Source organism: Taeniopygia guttata, chromosome 2, assembly GCF_048771995.1.
Source record: "Taeniopygia guttata chromosome 2, bTaeGut7.mat, whole genome shotgun sequence".
Classification (NCBI taxonomy): Eukaryota; Metazoa; Chordata; class Aves; order Passeriformes; family Estrildidae; genus Taeniopygia; species Taeniopygia guttata.
The window spans coordinates 114,446,146-114,456,383 of record NC_133026.1 but is presented as its reverse complement, the minus strand read 5'-3'; the positions used below and the strand labels follow the sequence as shown (position 1 = coordinate 114,456,383).

The window sequence follows — 10,238 nt, the reverse complement described above, 5'->3', positions numbered from 1 at the left end:
CTTCACCTAGGAAAAGCATTCAGTAGAGGAGCTGAGCAGTCCTCCAGCACCTAAGCAGGAGGTTTGCTCCCACCTATGGTCTCTTTCTCCTGCCCTCAGCCAGTCCCAGCAGTTGCTGAGCTCTTCTGAGAGAAAGCTTAACTCATTGCTCCACCAAAAAACATGGATGCTTTTCTGCTGGTTAGTGAGCCATACTAGCAATAAAAGGCTCTCTCAAGCAAAAGCATGAGCCAGGGCAAGGGAGTGTGTGGCTGAAAACAGGAGAAAGGAGGAAGCAGAAGGAGAAATGGGAATGAGAGGGAAAGTTGTTTTGCTCCACTCTGGCACTAACAGGCTTTTTCATCATTTGAGCACAATAATTACCTTAGTTAAGCTAAACAGAAATTTTGTTACAATGTATATTTTTCTGTTGTTGTTGCAGTGTATTTTCCAGTTCTTGATTCTCTCCAGTTTCCAGCATCTTTGATGAGCACCACAGGAACTGGGGTAGTAGCTGCAGCAGTGCTGAATACAGAGGAACAGCAACACTGGCTGCTCAGGAGGCTCCTGTTTCTATATCCGATAATCAGCCAGACCTGGAACCTTCCTGAATGCCACTACCTGAACCACAGGCTGCTGAGTCATGCAGCTACAGGTCATTAAATATATGTGAAGTGAAATCTTGGCCTTAGGGTATAAATTCACAAAAATCCTGTGTTACAAGTCTTCTGGGCCAGGAGGAAGGGAAGGAATCTACCTCTAGTTTAATAATGACCAATGATTACTTATTTAGAAGTGCTAAATTTTCTATGTAGCCAAAGGAGATTTTAACATAAGTGCAGTGAAAGTTTTAAAACTGTGCTCAGACAAAGTGTGCCACTCTTCATCCTGAAATGAGCTCAGTGCAGTGAAGGCCTGGACCCACCCTGAAGAATGAAGAGCACTGTGGTATTCATGTAGCATGGAAACTGCAGGTGTGTGACTGACAATTTTCCAGTGCAATTCTGCTGGGTGCCAGTGCTGACAACTGAAAGATGGTGTTTTCTTCTAGTTTGATGTTGAATGCTCCTCTCATTGCAAAGAACTTTCTTCTCTCCAGAAAGCTAGGTTGTTATTTGCTGTTTTCTGCATTACTTTATCTCTTTGTGGTCTTTCAAGATAGCCTGCAGCCTTTTCCAGTGGGTATCCAACTTGCACTGTCAATGCACCCTCCCTGATCTTACCCATGAGATTGCAATGGATGCTCATTTTCTTTATGATGATGTCCTAGCCCAAACTCTTTGAGCATACATACCATGTGTGCACTATTGCAGATACAAAATCTAAGAGCAAGCAAAGTTCAGGTTATGGGCAGTAGCTCTGGCACCATGTCCACCTGCAGGACATCCACCTTGGTATCAAAAGTGAACCATCCTCATCTCCCAGTGTATTGTGAAACATTATTTCAATAAAGATTTTGAAAAATTGCATAAGGCTGTTTCTTCTTGCTTAAGAACATCTATTGGAGAGAGAGGCAGTATACTTTTGTACTGAAAAGCTTTCTCAAAATTGTTCATTTAAATATAGGAACAAAACATAATAAACCAGAAAGATAATTGCTGAAAAATGTGTATGTCTAATCTATGCAGTTCAGCATGTCTCAGGGTCCTCATCCTTTAAACACACAGACCAAAGACAATTCCAGCCACTTGTCTTCTTTCCCAGGGAAACCAAATTTTGGAAGGGGGTGGCATGTGCCTCAGTCATGTGACATGAACTGAACACTTGGGACAAGGGAGATACTTCTGTGTCCTGGAGTTTGGAGGGAAGCAGAAGAAGGGCCAGGCCATATCTTTCTAAGAACTCCACTGAGACTGGGGAGCTCTAAGGAGTCCGAGGAGAATTGCCCAAATAAATGGCTCTAGATTAGTTCCTGAGGTATGTGCATCTATTGTTTGAAAGAAGTGGAACAAATAGCCAAGTTATTAGACTTTGCTTGTTTAAATTAGAATACCCACGGGCAAGAGTGATAGTTTTCCACCATCAGTGTACTCTTTGTAGGTTTTTTGCTGGTCTAGTGCCAACTTTCAAAGAATAATAGAAACCACCCACTGATCAGTATCAGTCTTAGCTGTTGAAAAAATCTTAAAGTAATACATAATTATTACTGAAAAATTCACATTTCTCCTTTGAAGCTGAAAACAGGTTGTGCTTTTGTTGGAAAGGAAGGTCTCCACCCATTCCATAATTAGTGGTTGTTCGAAACATGTACAAATTGTGCAAGATAGCACCCTGTCAGCACGGGAAACAGAGTAATTGTATTACGGTGGTTCCATACCTGGGTACTTGTGAGGGAGTTAACAGGTCCTTCTCTAAGCCAGGTGAAAGGAGTGTCCAAACATGTTGTTTGTATTTCTAGAACAAACTTACCACAAAGCAGCTTAATTAACTGTGGGGCTGCATTGCATCTGAGCTGTACCTCTAGACTTCATGTACCAGAATTTTTATACTTTCCACGTGAAAACAAAATTTTCAGCATAAACCCCAGTTATGCAGAAGAGATTACATTACAGGAGTACAGTAATTTACTTAATATTAGATACTGCTAGGTTACTTTTTTCCTCATTTCTTGTTCATTTTTTTTTGATCTTGCCTTTTAAGGGCATTATAACATTACTTTCATATTAATATATATTACTTTTAAGAGCATTATAATATAACACCCACTGGGTGGATGACATTCAGTCAGTGATTTTCCACTGTTCAGTTGGCAGTTCATGCCCGATTTCCTGTCTACTATTCAAACTCCACTCTAAAGATGGAAATACTAATGTTGTCACCATCCTTTCTAAGTAACGCTCTAAGTGCTGTGCAAACAGTTGCTCATTTATTTTCTGTTGTAATTCCTGGGGTACAGACAAGGAATTCAGGCACTCAAAATGAATATGCTCATAGTGCATTATTCTGAGCTCTCAGTTCTACAAACTCACCTCTCATGTTTGTGATAATTCAGGAGATATTTTGGTAAATCCCCACCTTGCTGACTTCAGTCATGATTGTGGTGTGCCCAACACTTCTGCAGATTACATCTAGAGCCTCTGGATGGCAAATGGAAAATGAGAAACTGCTCTGGAACAAAACAGGAATTGCTTTGTGGAGAGTCTGGAGAGTTATTTGTCACTGCAGAAGAGCTTTGGGGCAGAGGTGAGCAGCATCCAACTCCACAGCCTGACAGTCCAGGGTGTGAGCAGTAAGATGTCCCCCTGTTCTCCTCATTCATTAGACACCTTGTAGCCTTTGTGACAGATGAAGCAGAGGTCCTGCAGACAACAAGCTCCTTCATGCATGATACTGAGCCAGTCCTAGGAGACAGGAGACCGGAAAGAGGGCCAAGGAAGGGGTGGATTTGAGCTCTATGCAGGCAAGTGGGAGGAAGGAGTGACTGTGCTCTTCCTGTGCTTAACCCACAAGTGGGATTTTGCTGGAAAGGACTTGAATAACCTTAACAGTTTTTTCCTGCCTCTGACATACATATTTCAGTGTTTAAAAATCTATATTCTTTGTTTGCATACTGTGAAGACTAGGTAGGCATAGCAGAAATAAGGTGTATATTTCACAGTAGCTGTAATATTTTCTGTTTAACTGTTTCCCCAGGGATTCAATGTCTTTTCCTTTCTCCTGGGATCTCTGAATTAACATTTTGTACCTTCATGTTAGATGCAGTCTAGTTCAGGCCAAAGCTGATGGTCTAATATAGGTGGTGTTCCACGTCTCGATGAAGCATGAAGCAAGACAAAAGGACAGACCCCTCTGCCCTCATAGAACCATAGAATCACAGAGGAGTTTGGGTAGGAAAAGACCTTAAAGATCATATAATTCCAAACTCCTGCCATAGGTAGGAACACCTTCCATTAGGCCAGGTTTCTGGACCAGGTTTTCCAACCATCCAACTTGTCCTGGGCACAAGTGCTTGTGGCAAGTACAGCATGAGGAATCACGAGGTCTGAAGCTTCAGTGGAAGCCTGGCTCTTTGTCTTAAAATGCCACCAAGGATAAATTTGAGCAGATGTCTGTCTCTGGGATGGGGTAGTGGGACAGAGATGGACAGTCCTTTTGCTCTGCTCTGGCTACTGGGGCTGTAACCTCTGGAAGAAGAGGCAAAGGAGAGCAGAGGCCAAGAGCAGCTGCTCCAGCAAGGCTCACTAGTGGCACCTGTTGGAGAATTTTTATGGTACCCTCGAGGTGAATTAAACACACCCTTGTGCTTAAATATAAAGAAGTTCATGAACAATGCATTGGGCAGAGTCCCACCACAATATGCACTTCTGTGTGGAATCTGCAAAGATGCATCCCAGATTCCTTACGTTCACAACACCAAATCCAAGATTATTTGCATGGGGCACCTCTGCCTGTGGATCCACCCTTCACCCAGCTCTGCTGCTCAGTTTGCCTCTGTGCTTAGGTCCCTGAGCAGTCTGATTCCAGGATGGCTACAAGACAAGGCTGAGACTGTTTCTTATCTCATCACCAAGGGAAACTTCACTCCCTTGGAAGGAGTCTGTTCTGGCTCTGGCATTCCAGCTTCCAGCCAGTTTAACCCCTCCTTGCTCTCCATTCCAGATCATTCCTCAGTCACAAATTACCACTGCTCAACAATTATAATTAGAATTTTGCTCACCATTGGAAGTCTTTGGATTGAGCCAAAAATTTTGGGGGAGATTGTCATGAGAACTTGAATTGCTGTGAGCAATCAGGAGATGGCTCATCCAAAGGCATGTGTTGGTGCTGGCACAGTGCCCTTACTTTTCTGGGGAGCTGTCTCCACGCTGACTCAGCAAGTCAAATGCTTCCCTTAGCTACGGAGTGTTTTTTGGCAGTCTGCCACTGCATTTCTGACCACACTAAACCTGTTTAACTTATGAGACCAGTCTTGAGCTATATAACTGCTGGAGCACCAATGTTTGTCTATTTGTTTAAAAAGCAATAATTGTCCACATTTGTAAACTAACCAGATGTTTAAATTCTTCTGTCTTTTACCTTGTGTTTTGTCTTTATTTTCCTGTTCTATGCAGCATCTACCTGTCACCCATCTTCCATCAGCTTCTTTCTTCCTGTTATGCTGTTCTTTTTGTGTTTTTCTGTTTTAATTTTTGTCTTTCTACCTGTAGTTTGTCTTTTCAACTGCAAAGCAAAGCTGTAAGAGGTAGATCTCTGCCTATTTTATTCAAAAAATAATATAGAAACATAAAGAAATAAATGGTAAAATGCAATGCTACAGCAACTCTAGTAGTGAAAATTATTATTACTTTTCCAAATTAGTAATCTGTATTCAGTTGCAATTCAGTTTTTCCTAGGCCAGAAGGAAAAAACACATGTAAAACCAATGGGCTGTGCTTTGGACAGTTTATTTAGTCCCATATTCATATCTTTTTAATCTAATCTGTTCAGTTGAACAGCCTTACACTGTGAAGTTGGTTTCATATTATGTCTGTTACACCACCATGCCTTATTTTTCCTTTCTTTTGCACAATGAAGACATTCACTGCCACAGTTTGCTTTCTCAGAAAAAAAACCAGAACAAACAAAAAAACAAAACAAAACAAAACAAAAACACCAAAGAAAATGAGGAAAGCTTTGGCTCACAGAAGTATGACCATGAAGAGGAATGTATCACAGCGAAAAATTGAAGTGATGACTGGCAGATTTCTTCTGTAATATAGAAAGGTACTCACTCTTCAAACTTGCCTTGTATCTTCCAATAAATACTGTATTAAAAAAAGTAGACTATAACTATAGGAAAAAGAAATCTTTAATTAAATCTGGTAGTAGAAGAATGTGTATTTTCCCTTGGAAGAGTAAAATGTGGCCCAGTTGCATAACTGTGTGCCCCACACTTCTACTTTGCATTTTGCACAGCCCAGTGAAGCTCAGATCTCCATTAAAAAACATGTTTATATACAACTATTCTTGGCAAAATTTTCCATACCTAGGCAAGAGGTTTGCATAAATCTACCAGGGATGCTCTCAGAGGATGATTCCTGTGTTCATGTGTAGATGCAAAAGAAAAGTAAAGATATTCTGAAACCAAAGAAAAATTGTTCAAGGAAAGCTGTGCTTTCCATTGACACCCCCCCTCCCCCCCCCCCCCCCCCCATTTTCAGGCTGTGGATCCTTTCCAGCTGCATTGTTAATCCAGCTTTTCCATTTTCACCAAACTTCTGGAGACTTCTACAATCCCAAAGTGGCCTAATAGCTGCTGAAATCACCATCAAGGGGAAATTTCCAGATGGTTTCCTACAGCTATTGGCCTCTGTCTCCCTTTAGACCTGTAGTGGCCATAGCTGAAATAAAAACTCCCCACTGTGACTACAGGTGCCAAGCTGGCTCCCAGCCAGAATGCCATCTTGCCAGTAAGGTGTTGGACCTTCTGATTTCCTTTCACACTGGGGCAAGGGACGCTGTCCTTGCACAGGTGATCGCTTCAGGAACAAAAGGAGCATGAAGCCAACTCCACAGCATCCTGATGTGAGGTTTGCCAAAGTGGCCCAAATGCAGACTGCAGGACCAGAGCAATAACAGCACTTGCATAGAGAAGATGAAAATTGCTGTAAACAACAGAGAGGTTCTTAAGATGCCATGTAACGACGTATATTTGTATTCCACGGACAGATTCAAGCGAGATCTCTTTGGTTGCTCTTGGGGGATGAGGTTTATTCAGGATACATTGGGACCCTGCCTCGAGCTGCCAGACACAGCACGTGGCTGGGCCTCGGGTGATGGGGGAGGGGAGAGACAGAGAGGAGAGCAGGGACTCCCGGAGGACTCTCCAGGAGGAGAAGGGAAGATCCAAGAGGGTGTCCAGCCCCCCGGAGAGCCTTTATCAAAGGGGGCTCCAGGGTGGGCTGGAGCAGGACCTGGGCCAATGGGGTCACAGGCACCTGATGGTTCAGGGGAGGGTTACAGATGTGGGGTGAACCATACATTCTGGGGGGTGAGATGGAAGAATCCATTCGGCTTTTGGACCCCGCTGTAGGTGAGGGTAATTGTCCAGCCAGTAGGGGGCGTTATATTCGTCCTGGCTGTACCATTGTGGTTCTTAATCATATTTATCTACCCTTCCCAACATCTCCCCTTTTTCCACTGAACCATTTGAAATATTAAATATTGATTTAACAACTATTTTCTGCACACTTGGAGGTGTACAGGGTATTGTTACTAGAACTATACTTATTGCTACTGGAACAGTCAAGCTTATTTCACAGAGTTCCTTTAGCCAAGGTGCAAGGCTCAAACTATTAAGTAAACTGTGTAGCTGAGATGGCTTTATTGTTATTAAATCACTGATTATAGTAGGGGAGGCATTGTCAGAATTTTTTTGGAAAAGGTTTTATAACTAAACGGGTTGAAAAAGGTTTGTTAGGGTTTGTGTTAGATATATAGGTGGTCTTAGAGCTTGCAGGCTTGGCTAAAGCTACTCGGCATTTGTCCTTGGTTGAATTACAAGTAAAACTTCAATATAAAAACTGAAACAGAAGAACAAAAACAATATGCACGCATTAAACGATAGAAAGTCCATTTTTCTCTCGATGACGCAGCGTGGTTCAGGTCTGGGTGCTGGCTTCTTGGCTTGTGCTTGTAGAAGAACTGCCTGGTGTGGGGGTGTCAGCAGATTTCGGTGCATGGTAAGGCTTTACATTCTTTCCTGGGACCAACTTGAGTCGTCCACCTGTGGAAACACAAGAAAAACGTTTCCCCCACGTTAGAAGACTGTGTGGACCTTGTGTATGTCCTGAATCTAAGATTTTGAGTAAAGCTGGGGGGTACCCTTTTATTTTTACTTTTTTTGTGTTCAGGAAATGTCTATAAATTTGGAGGCGAGGCTCTCCTGCAGAGCTACTTAGAAAATTGTGAGCATATAGAGCCTTATTCAACCTCTTTTGAGGTGTAGCCTGATCTACTCCCCCTTTCTTTAGATTTAAGATGTGTTTTAGGGTTTGGCATGTTTTTTCTATGGTACCTTTTAACAGTGGTGTAAAATAGGAAAAGGAGATACCACTGTCCTTGAGTACTGGTAGGACTTCTTTCACCTCCTGAGAGGGGACAGCTGTTCGCTGGCTGAATATCACTTGCAAGGCTTGAGGATGCAGACTGTTGTCTTTGCAGCTATTATATTTGATTTCAGGGTAGTTTTTCAGTTGAAGATTGCTGGCACTTTGTTGAGAATTTGGTGTGACTGGGATAGAAAGGTTAGAGTTTGTAGGGGTAACATAGTTCTCTGTCTGTCCTTTGTTTGTCGAAGCTGCAGTTACAATGTTGCGTTCACCTTGTTGAGGCATGGTGTCTCCGTCAGGGTGTGGTGAGGAGCTGCTAGTGTGGGAGGCAGGGGCTGCTGCCAGCTGAGGCAGAGGAGCAGGAGGGGTGGAGGTCGCGGGCAGCAGCGCTTGTGGGGGACTGGCCTTTTCGGAAGGATTTCTTGTATCTGTGGCTTTGGGTGCTGTGGCAGTCTGAAGATCTGGCGGAGGGAGAGATGCGGAGGGATATGATGATGGTTTCGGCAAACCAGGAAGTGGTGCCGGCGTTGGGGGGTTCCGGGGCTCTGCAGCCAGAGGCAGGGGCTGCGGCACCGCGGGGGGGTGGGGGGGTGGGGACGCCGGGTTTGCGTCTGCCGGGGGGGCCGGCCGCGAGTCAAGGAGGCGGGCGGGGTCCGGGCTGCGCGAGGGAGAGGAGGTGGAAGCAGGGGCGGGGTTAGGGCTGCGCGGGGGGGGCGGCGGCCGCGGGGGCGGGGTCAGGGCCGCGGGGGAAGGGGGCGGCGGCCGCGGGGGCCGGGGCGGGGTCTGGAGTGCGCGGGAGGGAGGCGGCGGGCCCGGGGGCGGGGGCCGCCCAGCCCAGGGCCGGCGCGTGGCCGGCGTGTTCGCCGGACCAGGGGGCTTCCGGGCGGGTCGGGGGGGCGGCTGCGAAGGCGAGCGTATGGAGCGCCTGCAAAATAGCAGCTGACGCTTGAGATTGTGCTTGCAAAATAGCCACTGACTGGGTTTGTGCTTGTAAAATGGCTGTTGCTTGATTTTGTAAAAGTTCGGCTATAGTAGCCACCATAGCCGGGACAGGCAATGCTGGGGGGCCGGGCGGGGGGGAGGCGGGGCCCGCGGAGTGGTTTGGGGGGGTGGAGGTGGCCGCAAGGGCGGGTTCTGGGTTGCGGGTGAGGGGGGGGGCGGCTGCGGCGGGGAGCGCCGCTCGCTCAGAAACCGCCGCGTCTCCAGCCGCCTCGCCGGCATTTTCGCCGCAGCGCGGGGTGGGGGGGCAGTCCGGCGGGGATATTTGAGCCACGGCGGGGAGCGGTTTGGCTGCTATCTGCGGCTTTTGAGAAGCGCAGATTCCTGCCAACACTCTATAAGCAGGGAGCAACTCGCAAGCATAGGGGTCCCGCCGTGAAATGTCGTTAAACAGTGTATGTCCCACGGACTCCCAAAAGTCTCCACAAAACACAGCAGAGCGCTCGGCATATGGGAACTTAAGTAAGATCCATTCTAGGAGTTTCCGTAGCTCTTTTTTAGGCAAATTACTATTATGGCTACGTAATAAGTGGTTAAGTTGCTTATAGAGATCTCGATCAGCTGCAGAGTGGGACTGTCCCATTTTTAAACCAGTGTGGCTCACCTCGGTGTCGCAGGAGTGGGATCCTCTGTCAGGTTCCGACGTTTACTGCAGTCGGTGCTGAGGGCTCACCGCGGGGTTTCTCCAGAGCTTCAGCGCGGGCAGTGCTAAGCAGTGCTCGCCTGTGCTTTGTGTACGTGGCCACGTGGCGCGGCAAGTCTCGTCACAAAGCCTTGGGTCGCCGCGGAATCGCGGCAATCACCTGTGCTCGGAGAATAACGGCCAGAAATCCTAGAAGAGCTGTAAGAGCTCGCTACTATGTAACGAGTCTCTGAGCTGTAGGATGGCTTCGGGACTTTTTAAAGAGCTCCGGTTCGTCACTGCCTAGCAGCAAAATGCCGTGCTCGCGACAGCGATGGCGAGGAAATACCTGGTTATTTAGTTAGTGTCCATGGAAAGGTGTCCTACAGGTAGAAAAGCTGGAAAGCATCCAGACGGGTGCAGTTGCAGGTCACCGTGGGTTCGTATTCGAGTTGGGCGCCAGTTTGTAACGACGTATATTTGTATTCCACGGACAGATTCAAGCGAGATCTCTTTGGTTGCTCTTGGGGGATGAGGTTTATTCAGGATACATTGTGACCCTGCCTCGAGCTGCTATACACAGCACGTGGCTGGGCCTCGGGTGATGG

General features: G+C 46.2%; 1 long non-coding RNA gene across 1 annotated transcript; it reads right to left on the bottom strand.

The window, feature by feature from the left end:
• Positions 1-6,585: 6,585 nt before the first annotated feature.
• LOC140682422 (uncharacterized) lies at positions 6,586-10,081 on the bottom strand. Its single transcript, XR_012054147.1, has 2 exons — positions 9,613-10,081; positions 6,586-7,684 (listed from the first exon to the last, which is right to left on the bottom strand). It is a non-coding gene; the product is annotated as an uncharacterized lncRNA (long non-coding RNA).
• Positions 10,082-10,238: the final 157 nt, after the last annotated feature.